Source organism: Tachypleus tridentatus, chromosome 6, assembly GCF_004210375.1.
Source record: "Tachypleus tridentatus isolate NWPU-2018 chromosome 6, ASM421037v1, whole genome shotgun sequence".
NCBI lineage: Eukaryota > Metazoa > Arthropoda > Merostomata > Xiphosura > Limulidae > Tachypleus > Tachypleus tridentatus.
The window spans coordinates 102869136-102886766 of record NC_134830.1 but is presented as its reverse complement, the minus strand read 5'-3'; the positions used below and the strand labels follow the sequence as shown (position 1 = coordinate 102886766).

General features: G+C 33.2%; 1 long non-coding RNA gene across 2 annotated transcripts in view; it reads left to right on the top strand.

Moving 5' to 3' along the window:
- The window catches only part of LOC143254622 (uncharacterized), a 51039-nt gene extending 34710 nt beyond the window's left edge, over positions 1-16329 (top strand). The window contains exons 3-5 of one of the 2 annotated variants that reach the window (XR_013030283.1): positions 5178-5434; positions 15319-15500; positions 16028-16329. This is a non-coding gene — a long non-coding RNA (uncharacterized LOC143254622). Of the gene's footprint in view, positions 1-5177; positions 5435-9553; positions 9644-15318; positions 15501-16027 lie in introns of both variants that reach the window. The other variant, XR_013030282.1, reaches the window with a different exon arrangement.
- Positions 16330-17631: the final 1302 nt, after the last annotated feature.

Genomic DNA, 17631 nt, shown 5'->3' with positions numbered 1-17631 from the left:
ATTTCTCTGTGGATTGACTTAAAACTTCATAGGGTTATAACGTGGTACAATTCATCCGTAAACCTTTTCAAGTTTATAAGTTAGGCCTTTTTAAGTATTCTATGAGGTAAAAGATCAAACAACCCAAACTGTATATTTTTTACACCTGTGCTTTCACATTTACATCAATCAAGAGGAAAATTACTACTACTATGAATTTTCATGCGCCTCACATACTTGCATGAAAAAAGCTAAATTTTCTCATTCTGAGTCTTTATAGGGGGATCAAAGCTCCTATAAGAAGAAGAATTTTAGGGATTTTGATTAACTTTTCAGCCATATTTTGACCATTTTTCATAGGATCTGGCAAAAATATATTTTTCTAAGGATCCAATTGGCAAACAAAGATGGAGGACTTGCTCCTTTTAAGTAATTATACGGGGATTAAGATACAACAAGAGATTATAATTCTAGGATTTTTTCACAGTTACTCTACCGTATTTTGGCTAATTTATACCTGATTTGATAGAAAGGTACTTTTTAAAGGTACCATACATATACATACAGAAACGTGGGATATGCTAATTTTTGATCATTTTCGGAGAGGGCCCAAAACGTTAAATAAAATTATAATTTTAGAGGTTTTGGTCAACTACTTAGCCTTGTTTCGACCAATTCACATGAAATTTGGTACAAAGATACTTGTTGCCGCTCTCAAGCTGATATATAGATATTTTTGGACTTTTTTTTTGTTTTGCTCATTTCAGTTTTTCATATGTATATATACATACATAAAGTAATAAATAAACAATTTAATTCAATAAACTTTTATGATTTAAGCAAATCTAATTTATATTTTTGAAGCAGTGGTTAACGTATTAAGCTAGCTAAGAACCTAAGGAACTTTGACATGGAAATAGCCTGATAAAAGATATTGAGAGCGTTGAAGAGTTGAACAGCAAAGGGCAATTTCTAGATTATGTGACAGAAGTAATGCTGTTCAATTATGACGTGCATTCCAAGTAGTGATTAGACGTAACGTTTTAAAAAGATAGACAAAATGACCTATAAAAACATAACTGCTGTTATTTAATGATGAGGCTTCCTCTATCTTATTGTACCGTATACAACACGTACATGTTTTATTGCGTATGAAAAGATATTAAAACAGAAACAACTTTCCAAATGTATGTGTCGTTGATACATCAAATAGTATAAAAAAAGTTTGAACAACAGAAATATAATTGTGAGAATGTATGTTTCACATTTCCTGCTTTTTCTGTAACGAATACACAAAGCTCTTACGTCACGCAAAATACATTTTTTTCTTATTGTTATCGATGGAAATTGGCAAAAATTGTTATTCACATTGAGAATAATACATTTATGTCAAGTGAAAATGTTCTTGATTAAATATTAAAAACATTGTTGATAATAAAAAAACGAACACGATTTATTAGTAAAAAAACTACTTATCAAAATACAACGAATATATTCTAAATAGCATTTCCTGTGTTAAGACTTCATAGGATCACTTTTAAAAAAGACATTTATGTACAAAGGATTTTTCCTTCAACGTATATAAAATGATGCAAAATAGTTTATAAGATTTATAAGACGGTTTGTTTTGTTTTTTAATTTCGCGAAAAGCTACTCGAGGGCTATCTGAGCTAGCCGTCCCTAATTTAGCAGTGTAAGACTAGAGGAAGGCAGCTAGTCATCACCACCCACCGCCAACTCTTGGGCTACTCTTTTACCAATGAATAGTGGGAGTGACCGTAACATTATAACGCCACCACGGCTGAAAGGGCGAGCATGTTTGGTGCAACGGGGATTCAAACCCGCGACCCTCGGATTACGGATCGAACGCCTTAACCCAAGGTACAGGGAGTACATAGTTGTATTACAATATATATGTTGAACTACATATTCCTTCACTTTTTGTTTTGTCCCGAAATAGAAGTATCCCTTTCACACCAAACAAATGCTAGTATTTGACTTAACCTATATTGAATTAATCGTTTAGTTTCAACTTCTTCTTCTTCATGTGTCAAATCTAACAACTGAAAACATTGAGATACATATAAACTAGACTGTTTAACGTTAAAACGAAAGTACGTGTATTGCGAGGGTGGCATGGTGTTTATCATGTCAAACTATGGTTATTCACAGTGATCGATCCGCGATGCGACACTACAGACTTCCAGTTATAGAGTTATAGTTGTAGCAGTGAGACGAGTCTTGATAAGAGTCATCCTATAGGCGGAAAATGTTATTGATTGCTTGCCTTACAAAACAGCAACAATATTAAATAGAATGACTATTTCTGAACCTGATGACCCTGAACTAGTCTTTTAGCCTTTATATCGAGTAAGGTACAAATTAGTTTTGAAATGTAAAATCCAGAAAGTGTGTGTGTTTTCTTATAGCAAAGCCACATCGGGCTATCTACTGAGTCCACCAAGGGGAATCGAACCCTTGATTTTAGCGTTGTAAATACGTAGACTTACCGCTGTACCAGCGAGAAAATCTAGAAAGACCAACGTAGTTACTTTTTTGAAACAAACGCACATAAATATTTTAAAGAACTCAATTTCCTGTAATTGTTAGCTATTTTGACTGCATAATATTAATATGTTAATGACATTTATCAAACGTCTATCTTTCAGCTGGTACAAACTAATCGTTTCCAAAATATTTGTTAGCAGTTCATAATATTGATAAAAAAGATTCGATAAAGTATTTTCAAGCATAGATTTATTTCATTGGAAATAGAACTTGCAACCTGAACGATACCTTGGATTTGATTATTGTGACATATGGACACGAATATTGCACTAGTCCCCACAATGGGTTTTCAGTTCTTTGAACCAAGTAATTGGATTCACAATTATTCGTTTAAGGAGTCCACAGCTGAAAATGCGGAGAGCATGCAGCACCATTACGACTCAAACGTCAAACCCTCAGTCGGCAGCTCGGCACACTAGCCGTTAGGCCATGTTCTACATGGTATTAAAATAACAAACAAACAAGAAATATGTCTGCATTTCTAATTTCAACCTTCACTTTAGACAACGATAACATATTAGTTTGCTATCACCTCGTGTAAACGAACCACTGAAACATTCGGTAAATATAATATTTGTATTAAAAGTCCTTAAACCATTCTCTGCGGCTGTTCCAAATGCGCACGGAATTTTTGAAAGACCTACATCGTACACGATACATTCACATTGAACTGCTGCTGATTAATAAGCAGTCAGTAGGTTAATCCTGTGTTATGCCACAACAACAGATAATCAACAAAACCTTGAAATAACTTATGAATAACTGCAATCCTACGAACGTATTATGGGACAGTGGACTTTCTGCTGTCTCATCAGATTATGAGGTAGATATACGTACATGTCTTTCAAAATGTAATCCTATTAATGATACATAAATAAGCGAAAAGCCCAAGTGAATATTTTAACAACTTAAACATTTACATGGATTTGTATTTGATCTTAGTTCAAAATACTTTAGATCTATTTGTTCAACGTATATAAGATAAAGAAACTTTAAACTGCTTACATTCTGAAAGAAAAACCACTGTACCTTTCGAATCACAGATAACGATTTGGCAAATACGCAACATCGACATAGTGTGATGACGATTTGGAGGGCTGTTTCGTAAAATATCTATTTATTCCTGGACTTAAGGTGTGATTAATCACACCAAGGCCCTTCATTTGTTTTTCCGTTGGTAATTCAACAAAGTTGAGAATCTATGGCGTTAAAATTCAAGGTTTAAACTCTGCAGTACGCACAGCTCAGTAAACCAACTTAAATGAAGCTATGAACAGTGTCTCCCTCTGTCATGAAACAAAATTTGATCCTCAATTCCTTTTATATAATTCGTTGTTTTTTTAAATATTATAAAAGTATACGTTTTCTGATTCTTTTGAAATTTAGATTTCAAAGTGTTCTATATTTTTCTATTACTCGAACAATTCGAATTCCCAATTGGAAGTTCTCTGTTATTTGTAGCAGTTTTGATATATATATATATATATATATATGAATTTTGTCCGAAGCTATACGAGGGTGATCTTCTCTACCCGTCCCTAATTTAATAGTGATAGATTAAGAGGGAAGGCAGAAAGTTAAAATTATTCACCGCCAATTCCTGGGCTCTTCTTTTACCACAAACAATTATAGGGACTGACCATCACATTACTATGACTCTACGACTAAAAGGGCGAATATATATGATGACGTGAATTCCAACCTGCAACTCACAGTTGCGAGTCGAGTGCCCTGAACACCAGACCATTACTGTTACTGCTTTCAACGACATGAAATCTCATATTTATACAAGCATTGTCAATTTGTATCAAGAAGCTGACAAGTAGATAACAGTTGCACTTATTACGATTACCTTTGCTCTAAAACTCTCGAAAAGAAAAGTTTAAACGACTCTTGTTGAAATACGTGTAATATAGAAACACCTTTAAGAGAGAATTAAATAAATCTTATTGACAACCGTGATTTTACTATTCGTTAAGGCCCGGCATGGCCAAGCGCGTTGAGGCGTTCGACTCGTAATCCGAGGGTGGCGGGTTCGAATCCCCGTCTCACCAAACATGCTCGCCCTTTCAGTCGTGGGGGCGTTATAATGTGACGGTCAGTCCCACTATTCGTTGGTAAAAGAGTAGCCCAAGAGTTGGTGGTGGGTAGTGATGACTAGCTGCCTTCCCTTTAGTCTTACACTGCTAAATTAGGGACGGCTAGCGCAGATAGCCCTCGAGTAGCTATGCGCGAAATTCAAAACAAACAAACTATTCGTTAAAATTGACGACAAACTTGTAAAAATATGGTTAGAGTAATTACAAAAACTATGTAAAACTGGGCAATTAAGAGATATAAAATTTTGAATTACAGTTACAGCTGCCGCATATAATCTCTTAGGTGTAATATAAAAATCGGGCATACTGATTTTGTACATAAGGCTTTGTGAATGATGACATAAACACTTTAAGACACAAGGCTTGACACTTCCTTCTAATTCAGGTAAGGTCATGAGCTTTAAAAGTCTTTTTGTTTCGACTTTGGCATCACCTAGTTCGAAGATCATAATAAAAGTGTAGTAATTGTATTTGATTTGTTGAAGTGTTGGATGGCTTTAAGTTAAAATATTGTTTGTTTATTTGTTTTAGAATTTCACGCAAAGCTACACGAGGGCTATCTGTGCTAGCTAATTTAGCAGTGTAAAACTAGAGGGAAGGCAGCTAGTCATCACCACTCACCGCCAACTTTTGGGCTACTCTTTACCAACGAATACTGGGATTGACCATCTCATTATAACACCCTCACGGCTGAAAGGGCGAGCATGATTGGTGTGACGGGGATTCGAACCCTCGACCCTCATATTACTAGTCGAGTGCCTTAATCACGTGGTCATGCCAAACCTAAGGTAAAGTAAATCAATGTCTTGAACGTTTGGCGAAGATATTTTTAATGACGCATTCTTTATAATTCAGCTACGCAGATTTCAAAATAATATTTACTTCTTTTTCTCAACCCAAAGATTTTTTTTACAAATTAGGAAGAAAAAACAACTTTCACTTAGATCAAATTTACAACAAAGTTACCACAGATATAAGAGAATACATTTAGGTTATATCCATAACCTCTTGTCGTCATGGAGACGAGTAAATAATATTAAAAAACAAAATAATGTCATAGGGCACGCACAAACATATACTATCTAGAAATGTGGCATCATGTGGCCCATTAACCGCTAAAATACCAGCAATGTATTTCATAACGTGTAGAGTTATGTTTTCTATTTGACTTTTCAAGTCCAGTAAGCCTTATCTCAACTTTCAGGTGCTTGCAAGTTTTCTGCAATTCTTTTTTTTTTTCCAGCTATTTATATTCATTTTTGTTCGTTGATATTGCATCGTCTTTACATTTTTCTCTTTTTCTACTTGAATAATGCCATTGCAAATTCATTAATAATTTTCTCGCTATTGTTTCAGTTATTCTTGTGAAAAGCTACATGAAAATGTAGAGTTTGGAAATAAACAAGACGAATCTGACTATTATTATATAAAGCTAACCTTTTTTATTCGGTTTTAGTTTTAAACCAATAATCCTTCCCATCTTTAGGATGAAAGAAAAAATATTTCTGTAAGGATAGCAATAAGTAATGGAGAGGCAAAGCTTGAAAAAAAAACCAAAAAAAAACTGAGCTTAGATACTTCATAATGATGAAACAAAGATGAATAAGGAAAAACGTCCACTAAGTGTGTTCGAGATCAACTGTACTTTTTAAAAGCTAGAACGGGCAGATTGACATGGGGAACATCATTTTTGATCGTTGATCAATGGCATGTTGGCAAACTTAGTTTGTAACAACTCTATCTTCCCATGTGACTGTCAGGTTTATAACCTCTCAAGGAGAGCGTGATAATCACCAATATATATAGACCAATTAGACAACAGAGACAAGCAAGATAAGTCATTGTTTTGTTTTTTGTTGGAATTTCGCACAAAGCTACTCGAGGGCTATCTGTGCTAGCCGTCCCTAATTTAGCAGTGTAAGACTAGAGGGAAGGCAGCTAGTCATCACCACCCACCGCCAACTCTTGGGCTACTCTTTTACCAACGAATAGTGGGATTGACCGTCACATTATACGCCCCCACGGCTGGGAGGGCGAGCATGTTTAGCGCGACGCGGGCGCGAACCCGCGACCCTCGGATTACGAGTCGCACGCCTTACGCGCTTGGCCATGCCAGGCCTGAAGATAAGTGACAAACTGTATTACTGTGTTTGAGAAAGAAAAAACACAAAACGTTGTTGTCCAAACTAGAACCAGATAAAAAGTACTGGACTTAACTAAGTCACAACAGTATTTCCCCCCTAAACTTTAGTAAAGTACAATTATAATACAGAGAAGGATAATCTTCAGTGTGTTCCCATTATTTATGTTGAAATATCTCATCCTGCTTTTCATGGAACAGACGTTTTTGCTGTAAATACACACACTGGGTAACACCCTATTTGTAGCAAACCCAAAATAATACAATTTACATTTCTTTGATATTTTGTTAATTATTCTAGGAAGCTGTATCTTAGAAGTATAATAAAAAAGTAAGAGAAGACTTTACCAGCGATGTTAGAATAATCATACGTTTTTCAACGTAACTTAGAATTATCATGCTTAAATCATTTCCTCTTCTTCTTACCATTATTATCGGTGATTTTCACAATTTTTGTGATTAGTATAGAACAGGAGTGAAAGAGCTAATGGTAATATTAGGTGCTTAAATACCTGACACTTCGAAATGATTTGTTGTTATAAATTCTACACGTACTTTATAAACATATATGTTCTTAAAAGCATAACATTAATTACGCTTTAAACGTTCATAAACGTTAGCAGTTCAAACCTTAGACAATGCTTCTCATAAGGGCGTTGTATTTTTAAAAGTAGCTCCCCATTGGGGCTGCTTCCTGTTCACTGGTATAGGGGTTCAAGTTTTACATTTTACGTTTGAAATATTTTCTTTAAAGTTTAGTGTATATTTTTATAAAGATAAAATGTGTAAAGACTGTCAGAAAATTAGATTGTTTAAACGTTTATATAAAAAAATTCTAAAATTGCACAGCTTAAACTATGTGGGGAAAACGCTTGTCTCGTTTCGTAATTATATAAATACCCGCAGAAAACCTTGTAATGATTACTAACCAATAAGCAACAAAAATACCTTGGTGAAATTGTGAAGGTAAACTACCTGAAAACTATTCAATTAATTATCAAAATTTGCATTCCAATTTTAATTATAATTGAAACTATATACACACACAGTTTTAAGCTTGATTTTCGTACCGAAACATTTATTTAAATTTATGGTAAAAATAAAGATTTAGATATCTGTCTTTAGTTATGTTAACAATGGACATGCGCACGTACATATCGAAGTTTTAATTATAACGACAAATCTAAGCCAAACTTTAATGGCTAATATAAAATTGGGAACAAGCTAAATCATTGTTGTACTTACTTTTTTCTGAATTAAAAACCAACTACATTGCCCATATATAGCAAATTGCTTTAGCAATGGCCCGGCATGGCCAAGCGTGTTAAAGCGTGCGACTCGTAATCTGAGGGTCACGGGTTCGCATCCCCGTCGCGCCAAACATGCTCGCCCTCCCAGCCGTGGGGACGTTATAATGTTACGATCAATCCCACTATTCGTTGGTAAAAGAGTAGCCCAAGAGTTGGCGGTGGGTGGTGATAACTAGCTGCCTTCCCTCTAGTCTTACACTGCTAATTTAGGGACGGCTGGCACAGATAGCTCTCGAGTAGCTTTGTGCGAAATTCAAAAACAAACACATGCTTTAGCAAAAATGAAATAAATAGATATCATTGCATAAACTTTTGTTTCTTAAGCGCTTGCAAAATATCTAGATGGTTTAGTTTTTTTAAAGGTATCCTCTTCAAAAGCTTAATTTATGATTTTGCAACAAATTCAATTTTCAAAAATATTTTCTCGAAGTAATAAAAATGATTGTTTTTAAATTCGACCTCTACTTGATTCTCCCCATGGTATTGACATCTTATTTTCGAAAAAAAAAACATCCCTCGCAATAAATTAAAGTTTGATATCTGCAGTGGCAACTTTGTGTTTAATTACAAACATATTAATATGTCATATATTAAAATTCGAAGTTAATATTTTGATAAGCTTTAGGATAGAACTTTTCATTTTTAAGCGATTAAAACTGCGATGTTTCAGGCCGTGGTAGCGTAGCGGTCACACTCAGATAATATACGATTAACAACAGTTGTAAATAATTTATGTAACAAATGCCTTTATGTTTAGACATGTTTACAAAGTTCTAAGTTTTAATTTTAATACATTTAGATAGCTTAATTTGAGAAAGAGTTACTGACCGATTATCCAATTTCAATAAGTTTTGAAACCCTTTTTTCCCTACTCATAGCACCAGTTTGTAGATAATTAAAAATAATAAACGATAAGGCACTACGGTACTGTCGCACATGACATATTTTCATATGGAAGGCCAGGTAAGTATTTAAATAACAATTTACAAGGATTTTCATAAAACATTTAAGTTTATTTAAAATAAAATGGATTGAGAAAGGTATTGCAATGAAATTATATCCTACCAGACAGAAGGGACAAAATAATACATTCTACAGACTAAATAAAGTTTCTTCATTGTAACGTGTTTGTTGGCGCATTGGGATAATTTCAAAATACAACTACACTATATGACTTGAAAGAGTAATGGTAATCGATCTTATTTATTTCTTAAGATATAAAAAATGAAAGTCTAGACATGTTTTTTCTTCACTAAGCGCCAAACTCCTAAGCCAACGGCAACGAGTCAAACTTCCAATTTCAACGAAATGTTGAAAAAATACCGAAAGTATCCAGTTAATGGTAACATTTTTATTAGGTTTGCGTGCCTCTAAGAGTATTGTAAACCTCGTTTTATTAGCTATTGAATAACGTACTTCTCCAAAAATATTTATTGGTTACTGTTACTTTATATCAGGAGTTACAAACCTGTTACGTTTACCCCTGGGGATATACGGAGATCTTTCTGGAAGTTCGAAAAATATCAGAAAACGTAAAAACAGTTTGGGTGAGTTATCAACATATTCAACTACCTAGTGGTCAATATTCGAGTATATTGTTAAATTATTTATTTTTTATTTATTTTTAATTGTATAAACATAAACTACTCTTATGTTGTTATTTAGAAAAATTATATATGTCAAGGGCTTTCGGCTGACTTAAAGAACCCCTCAATGGCACAGTGGTATGTCTGCTGAATCACACCACTACAAATCTGGCTTCGATATCCAAAGTGGGCAGAGCACAGATAACAATTATGTATCTTTGTACTTAATTCCAAACAAACTACTTAAAGATCTGACTTGGAGTACGCGGCATAAACAAATAGAAAACCACTTGTTTATATTATGTGTTTCAATGACTGAAAGTTGACAACATATTAATAAACACTTCCATAAAAAATATTTTCAATATATTTATTCTAATACTTAACGTAAGGTTTTGTCAATCGGATATCAATCATTGTCATGATTAATACAGTATACGACCATTTTAATTTAATAATTAATTAATAATACATTGTCTAACTACGTATTAATTACTACTAAGCTACTAAATTACTACTATTTCAGATAACCCATGAAAGTGACTGTTTTTGTGGTTGCTATAGTGAGGGTTCGATCATAAATCTTGATAGAAAGACTTGTGTCCGAATCCCCCAATTAAAACTTCAATCAAATAACTATTGATATTTCTAAAGAGGTATCCGGGTTTTGATGAATGTGTACTATGTTGACTGAGGGTTATTAATTATTTGAATGTAGAAAACTTCCTTTATTTTGCTTGCTTCTATGCTCGATTGAATGAGAGTATTATCATTTAGGTGGGTAAAGAGAGTTTCTTGTATCTTTCTGTTTTATGTGTTGTTCATAACCCGTTATTTTCACATCATTCCATTTCATTACATCGTCTGTGTTTTTCCACTGTACAGGAGTTCACATTCATAGATGATGTTATGAATTATGTTTTGCTTTCTGTCATAACTTCAAGAAACATCAGAAAGAACTTGGAATAGAAACAATCAAATGACTGACAGTACGCTACAGCATTATCCCTATACATGTGGATTCACTTCAATTCACTCTCTTCTAATTAGTTATAGGAGCACACACAGCTGGTGATTTCCATGTTTTAAAACTGAAATCTATCTGTGTCAACATAAATTACTTCCATCGCAAAGATAAATACTATGAATAAAAAGAAGTCATATGGGCTCATCGATATCACTTTTACATGAACATTTCATAGATCTATAGAACGTAGCTGGCATGCGTTGACGATACATTTGCAATATGACCAGACAAGACATAAAACAACCCGCAATAATTTTTACAATGAAAATAGAATAAGATAACAAACCCTTATTGCTAGGCGTGATAGTTACCAATACATAAAACTCACAAACCACAGTAAGTCCATAGATGCTGGAAAAAACTTGAGCCTTACACCGTCTGGATTCTAAACGAAAAATATTTGCAATACATTTGACACTAAGAAGTAAGAAAACATCGCTGAAACAGTTGATATTCTAACTATTTTATAAAGAGGAAAGTATAGGTAAACATGAATAACAACAATAATAATAATAATAAAATCACAAGAGTGTTTAGTCGCCACAATACAATATGATCAAAGTTAATAGACATCAAACTATCTACAAACCTGATGAAGGGAAAAACTCAATTAATGACATCCTTTGTGACATTCTCCTCGAGTGAGTGGATAACATATTACTCTTTCGGCGAAGAACACTTCGGTTTGAGTCCTTGCTACTACGACAACAAACATAGGCTTTTTCTTAAAATGACATTTACGAATATTAGATGCTTTTTTAGTGATAGGGTTAGTTTGGGGTTCGTCGCTTTCTGTAATTTTGAGAAGAACATGTTTTATTGTTTCCAACTCCGTCTTCGTGCTGCTTCTGGGAAGCTGTATCATAATGTTTTGCTTTGTGAGACAGCGAGAGTGAATTCTTATTTCTAGGTGTTGTAGCGTTAATGATTTAGGGATGTACAATGTTTGAATTATGTTTACGTAATGTACACGTTTCAATATAGTTAATAGCTTTGTTCAATCAGTAGTAGTAATTCTAGTATTATGTATAACCATCAATATAATAAACATTATTTTAAAGCAGATGATTTTTTATGCTTAAGATTTAGAATGCTGTTAAATAATTGCTTTCCTTAGAGACAAGTTGCAAAGGTTCCCAGCTGATGATCTAGGGCAGAGTGCTCATGATAGCTTTATATGGTTTGGCACTGTAATTCATAATTAAAACTATTAATTATAATTATTATCACAGAATGTTAACTAACGACTCTTCTGGTAAAAGTTATTACATGACTGCAATTGCACACAATTACAAACAAATCATGTCTATTTTTTTGTACTTCTAGTGAAAGTATTTATCGTTATTTCGTAAATTTTATTATTATTGATTGTTTAGACGCACACATTAATCGATTGAACATGTTGACTGATTTGTATTAAACAACCGTGTTATGTGTTTTAAATCTGTCAGACATATATAAGTATATGATTATCCTTTTATACTAGATGTGTAACTTACTGACCCGAGGAATAGTCAATAGCGTTAAAATAAGTTGTAGAATGTTTTTAACAATGTAATTCTACACATGTTTTGGCACCTGTATTCTTTGTAAATGTTGTCATATTGATTGTTAACAAAAACTAAAATAAACGGGTAATGAAATTTATTTTTTTTTAATTCCTTGAATACTTCACCCGCAGTATAATCAGTCACTGACTGAAAAAAAAAAAAGTTTTGTCATATTACGTTACAATTACACGGGTCTCTTATAGAGTAAATTTAAAGAACTGATTATTTATTTAAGAAGTAGTTTATTGTACATACATATACGCGTATGTTGTTTAATTTTTATTTCTCCAGCAAGCACAGAATTGTTATATTAACGAAAACGATTTCGTCAAGCCATAGAATAAGGCCGGTACCATTTTGTAAATTCATGAGTTTTCAACATAGGTACGTGGGATTAATATATATCATATCATTCATATCTTTCCCATTTTGGGCACTTACTTTTATTTAATACTATGTCCGTCTTTCTTCTTATTGATGTTTTAAACTGAGTAAGTTATTACTTAAAGCAATATTATCCAATCATATTTCACCATATGTTGTATTTACATATTTATTCTTGCTTGAAATACGTTTTAATAGGCAAATAATTTCCTTTTAACTCTTGTTCATTAGTTACATTCATTATGAACTCGAATTTTCTCTAAAACTGCTTGCTGAAAGCATGACATTTTATAAGAAAAAATAAACCTTCTTTGATTTCAGTTTCATAGGTTTAGCTGGATTGCAAAGTAATAGTTTGATATCTGTTAGTGCATTTTGTACAAAAATAAGTATCTCATAATACAGTGTAACATTTAGTCACACAGTATAGACTATTTTCAATAATAAAGCTCCTTTGTTAGCTTTAAAGTAAAATAGGCTAGCTGTTTCCCATAATCATTACCGTGAACAAAAACAAAACTGACGACTTTGCGAAAGACAAATAAAATCATCTAAGAGTGCAATAGAGTTACATAATTATAAGTAGTATAATATAGTTGGTAATAGTTTTGTAGACAAATTAAAGTTTATTAATATATCTATTCATTTTTACATGCCGTATTAACAAATACAAGTTTTAATAATAAGTTAGTTGATGAACCATGTTCGTTTAGTTACGATCTTAATGTGTGCATTAACAAGGTTTCTTTGATACGTAAACTTTTCTCGTCACTACGTTCTGATAGGTCTGTATGTAGAGGAATGTAATACTATGTAACAGTCTTGAACAGCGTAATATTTGATACTGGATTTGTTGCATATAAGAAATTCGCATGTTCTTGTACACATGTTTTAATCATATGGTAGTAGACTCAATATACTTAGAGCTGCATCTAGGGTATTTAAATTCATAAACGCTTGGTGTTATTAGAGGCGATGTTTCGTCTTTAAATATGAAGAAGTTTTGTAGTTTACATTCTAGTCTAAAAATCACACGCAGGTATATATGTGGATAAGTACACAAGGAAATGCTTGTATACACGTAGTTAGCTGTTTCTTCACTGATATTGCACGGGCCCGGCATGGCCAGGTAGTTTAGGTACTCGACTCGTAATATGAGGGTCGGGGGTTCGCCCTTTCAATCGTAGGTGTGTTATAACATTATGGTCTATCCCACTATTTCTTAGTAAAAGAGTAGCTCAAGAGTTGGCGGTGGTGGTGATGACTAGCTGCCTTTTCTCTAGTCTTATACTGCTAAATTAGGGACGGCTATCGCAGATAGCTCTCGTGTAGGTTTGCGCGAAATTCAAAAACCAACCAAAAACATCGCATGCCTGCCACTTTACATTAGTACTACTGATATTTTGTTTTCGGTAAGTTATATAAGAGTTATTAACGCTTAAAATATATTCTAGTTATTCTCATATGGTTCTAATAACAGTTTTGGAAAAAAAGCATTCTTCTTTAACATTTTTTGTTATTTAATTCTTTATGTAGAAATTCAAATGTACCAGATTTTTGTAAGCACAATTAACCAAGACCTAGAATAAATTTTTCTAAAACAGTAATGGAATAAAACTAATAGCATGAAAATATAAACCTGTAAATGTATTTTCGTTCTGTTTTTTAACAAAAATTTCACATTCAAATTTTATCTTCACTCATATGGATCAAGGTGTTCATAGAGGCAGGTTTGTGATCATTACGATGTTCAACAGTAATTGATACTACGACGACAATTATTGAAACATTCTAAGAACTGATTTACTTGTCCAGGGACTTTGACGTAACAGAAGTATCATACAGATACTTGCGATATATATTGATTTAAAGTTTTCAGAAGGGCCTCTTTAGTAACTGTTCTTTATGAAAACACAAAAAACCTTGATAAAAGAAGATATTAGTCTCGAGTCCATCGTAACAGCATCAGTTTGATCATACGTAAATCATCCCAGGTGCTAGTCTCGCGTCCATCGTAACAACATCAGCCTGATCATAAATCATCCCAGATGCTAGTCTTTCGTCCATCGTAACAGTATGAACTTGATTATAAATCATCCCAGGTACTTGTCTTGAGCTCATTGCAACACCATCAATCTCTGGTTTGGTTTGGGTTTTGGAATTTCGCACAAAGTTACTCGAGGGCTATCTGTGCTAGCCGTCCCTAATTTAGCAGTGTAAGACTAGAGGGAAGGCAGCTAGTCATCACCATCCACCGCCAACTCTTGGGCTACTCTTGTACCAACGAATAGTGGGATTGACCGTAACTTTATAACGCCCCCACGGCTGGGAGGGCGAGCATGTTTGGCGCGACTCGGGCGCGAACCCGCGACCCTCAGATTACGAAGCGCACGCCTTAACGCGCTAGGCCATGCCAGGCCCCCATCAATCTCTAAATGACACAACTGAAAAGGAAATGCGAGTCCTCAGAATCAAACTTCAACAACTGCTTGAAAAAAAATTGGGTTAAGTTCATTATCCTCATGATACAAGTAATTCAGTTGCTATTTTAAAGGTATCTTCTTTATTAGAAAAACATAAAACTGTCTTTTACAGTATATTCATTGCGTGTACGTATATCAAAATATTTCATTAAAACACCAGCAATTTCATCATTACAATTTTCAATATTTCAGACAAGAGGCCTGACAGTACAACCTAATTTGTGAATTTTAGGATTACCATAAAAAAGTAATAGGAAAAGTGTGTGTTTTCCTATAGCAAAGCCACATCGGACTATGTACAGAGTCCACCGAGGAGAATCGAACCGCTGATTTTAGTGTTGTTCCGTAGACTTACCGCCGTACCATCGAATACAGTAAGAAATATAAGAAATGGTTTAATTTAATTTAAGTTTCCTCTATTTTTAATTATAAAGTATATCTTTGCACTTCAGTTTTTGATGTTTATAGTGTTTTGTTTTGTCGTTAAATACAAAGCTAAAGAATGAGCTATTTGTGCCCTCTTACCACGGGTAATGAAATTCAATGTTATATTGGGATAAGGTTATAGAGTTCTTACTAACTTTCATAAGTTTAGTATTATCGTTCAAAATATTTTCAAACTTTAAATTGTAATCAGATGTATTAAGTAAAACAATATTGTTACTTTCATCTGGTTGTATTATAAACGTATTTTCATTTTTACTCAAAACTTTTAAAACTGTAACTTATCCTCAACTAATGTCATTGTATTTAAAACAATAATCTAATTATTTAACTTCAGTCATCAGAGGTTGGCAACCATAGTTGTTCACAATAGCAAGCATAAATGTTAAATGTATTTGAATAATTGGTCAATCAAATAGTCAGGATATTATTTCTTATGAAGATTGTCTTATTACAGGGGCATCCACTATCATTCTCCATTAAAAACCGGAGAGATCCTTACTCTTATCAGCTGAATTAACATAAACTATGAAGTTACTACATTTCTGTACTTATAAGGCCCACATAATCGTCTGGCTAATTACATTGTCACACTATTCTGTATATGCGTTTAAATGAAATGTTCTACAAAATGTATTTACGTGTGTTTGTGTTTTCATGCACGTGTTATTGAAATCATATCAATTTTCATATCTTTAATTTTTTATTGCTTTATTCTTTTTGTATTTGGAACAATTTTTAGTACCAAAGATCCTTACAGATTTTCTTTATATTAAAGCCGCATCTTAAAAAAAATAAATCAAAGTATCGGTCTTAAAACCAGTTAAATTGTTATGTTTGTTTGTTTTGAATTTCACGCAAAGTTACACGAAGGCTATCTGCGCTAGTCGTCCCTAACTTAGCAGCATAAGACTAGAGGGAAGGCAGGTAGTCATCACCACCTACCTCCCACTCTTGGGCTACTTTTTTAACAACGAATAATGGGACTGACCGAAACTTTATAACACCCCACGGCTGAAAGGACAAGCATGATTCGAACCCGCGATCCTCGGATTATAAGTTGAACACCATAACCACCTGGCCATGACGGGGCCTATTAAATTGTTTATCCTTGATTCTAGCTATTTAGCCAAATGTCAGTTATTTTCAAAGTTAGCTTAAATAATAATAATAAAAAAATATGCAGCTTATGGTGAGGAGTTAATATCTTTCAAAAGGTAACACTGACATTTTATATAAAATTATAATAATTGTTTAAATAATAAAATAAATAGTTTTTTATCAAAAATTAACCAAAGAAATCACGTTTTATCAATAAAACAGTTCCATATTAGTATAACACCAGATTAGATTCCTACTAACAAAAAAACTAGCATTTTTTTGAATTACTTTAAACAACTGCTTATTTTATTCTTCACCTTTTATAATACTTTTACATGAAGACGATATTAAGAAAATTGTCACCCTAAGTATAAGGGTTTTAATAAAGTCAATATCCGTGACATGAACTTATAAAAGCTCAGATTAAAGATATTACAAAATATAAACAAACCAACTGTTTGATATCAGTAAACTATGACATGAAAAGTACAGTAAAAAAAATCGCACTCAATTTTCTGTATTTCAGTTAAGCTTACAAGACTGTAACACAAGTCTTAGGAATATTAAGGATGGACATTAAGATTGTCGGTGCTTTAAAGGATACACGTGAACATTCCTATGCAATTCAAACCAAAACTGTAGTAATTTTGTCATTAGCAAAACAGTCCTAGCCCAAAATTACCCCAGTTTTTATTCGCTTTTGTTTCCTTTCACGAATTCTAAACTGTATTTTCAAGTCTGTACATTCAAATAAAAATAAGTAATATTAGAAAAATAGAACATTTTTATGAAAGACATTAAAAAAGAGTCATTAAAATGGCATTTCAAACATAAATAATTAGTGTACGCATAAGTGTTATGGAAAATAGATGTATATCATTTTTATTATTTTTTAAGCATTTGTTTGTTTGTTGGTAAGAATAAAGCTACACCCTGAGCTACCGACCTCTGCCCACTACA